At 45.9% G+C, this 1,991-nt stretch overlaps 1 protein-coding gene across 2 annotated transcripts in view; it reads right to left on the reverse strand.

Annotated features, from left to right (window-relative positions):
- Nucleotides 1-475, reverse strand: part of LOC119105280 (KH domain-containing, RNA-binding, signal transduction-associated protein 3) — a 9,948-nt gene extending 9,473 nt beyond the window's left edge. For both annotated transcript variants that reach the window (XM_037228746.1, XM_037228747.1), the window contains exon 1: nt 1-475. This exon is cut by the window's left edge and continues 121 nt beyond it. The gene's annotated coding sequence lies outside the window, so the exon portion shown is untranslated.
- Between the last annotated feature and the right edge of the window lie 1,516 nt (nt 476-1,991).

Here is a 1,991-nt window from a genome sequence, read left to right on the forward strand (position 1 = left end):
CACGTGCGTCCGTGCCCCCTCACGTTCGTATATCCCACGCCGAACTTAGTTTGGCGTGATGCGGGCCACGCTGTCCAGTGTGAGGCGTGACTTCCTGTCCGGCGCGTGGTTTGACTTGTAATCACGCGTTAGAGGTGATCGCTCCGCGGTGTGAAGAAGTATAGGGACCTCCCGGCGCGAGCGCTTGGAAAACCGCTACTTTGTCCTCATGAGTTTGGTGATTAAGGCGCACGCACGCCTTTCTCAGTTGCCATAACAGCGTTTTGCCGGTGGAAGAGCTGAGCTGAGTCGAGGCGGCTCGGGCTGGCGCATGGCCCGTTTCAGAGCCACGATTTCCACAAGGAACCACCAGCTCTTGAGGCAGCGGGGACTGAGCGTCGGCTTGAAGAGGCCACCAGACTTGGTTTGCCCAGTCTCGCAGCAGTTGGACGGCCGGCTGACCCGCCGGGCGCAGCTGACGGCCGACCCCCTTCCTCGCCTGGGACCACCGACCAACTGGCCCGGTCTGAGAGCAACAAGTCCTGCCGGCAAGCGCCGCCGCCGGTGGCGCCATCTGAGGCCGAGGTCCGGTCCCTGGGCCTGACCGTGCCGCGCTGTCTGGGCCGGTCCCGGTCCGCTGCTTACCGCTTGCGCTCCGTAATGAGGCGCATTCCTGGCTTAACTGGTTTCCGGCCATTCAGCGTGAAAATGTTAAGGAAGACCGTTTTCCAGCTTGTCCGCCATGCAGCACTGTCATCATCGGAAAGGCGTCAGCTGTGGCAGGTTGAATCCGAAGAGTGCAACGGATAATACCGCTTGATTTATGGCTGTAAGGTTCAGTTCAAAACTAAATAGTGGTCTCATTTTGTTTTCTCCGTGAGAATAAGCGCAAATGCAACTGTTTTGCTTATAAGTATAGACGTAATGCGTCTTGTGCGTCTTATTTGGGGTGTCCCAGCCCCGGACATATTTCAAAAACATGCTCTGGTTAAACTTTAGGATTATTGACGTCTACTAGCAGCACTGGGTAGTGCCACTGCAGCACCATCAAAATATAAAATGGAGATAACGTGAAATACGCTGTCAACGCTTAGCAACAGCACTGCACTCCTTCCTTTTTGGTAGCCCTCGAGTACTGAGTCCGCGACATTTGCAGTTATCGCAACCGCCATCGTTCGCCAGCTTTTACTACCCAAGAATTTTGACAAATCAGTGTGTTGCAAGTATTAAAGAAGACGTACGCTGGAAAATGCGGAGCGAATGAAATGTAATACTTCCATGGCGGGAAGCAAGGATACCTACACGTTGGAAAATGCGGAGCAAGTGAACTGTAATACTTCCATGGGGGGAAACAAGGATACCTATGACAAATCTCCCGCAGAAGAAATCATATTCTTCAAATCAAAATTCTGAGATATTCCAAATAATTTGGAGAGACCTGGTTTACCAATCAAATTGGGCGCGTCTGATTTAACAAAAAGTGAAACGTACAAAGGGGTGACATGCCCATATTCTGTTTAAGAAGCTCTAATATCACTCAAAGATGGCGTTAAAACTTAATTGTCCGCTCGGTCGATAATCGAATCCACACAATGTTCAGCTATAAGGCGTTTTATTCGAAATGTCAATTTTATTAGCTTATCTGTATGAATTATTTGTATTTGATGTTTGATCTGTATGAAAGCATGTATTGGCATATGCATATATATATATATATATATATATATATATATATATATATATATATATATATATATATATATATATATATATATATATATATATATGTATATATATATATGTATATATATGTATATATATATATGTATATATATATATGTATATATATATATGTGTGTGTGTGTGTGTGTGTGTGTGTGTGTGTGTGTATGTATGTGTGTGTATATATGTGTATATGCATGTATATTAAGTTTTTTTACATTTGGACCTTTTTTGCATGTTCACTGCTCACATGTATATCAATACGTCTCCACGACAGATCCCTGAGCACG

This window comes from Pollicipes pollicipes, unplaced genomic scaffold (assembly GCF_011947565.3).
Source record: "Pollicipes pollicipes isolate AB1234 unplaced genomic scaffold, Ppol_2.1 Scaffold_6138;HRSCAF=7277_pilon_pilon_pilon, whole genome shotgun sequence".
Lineage (NCBI taxonomy): Eukaryota > Metazoa > Arthropoda > Thecostraca > Pollicipedomorpha > Pollicipedidae > Pollicipes > Pollicipes pollicipes.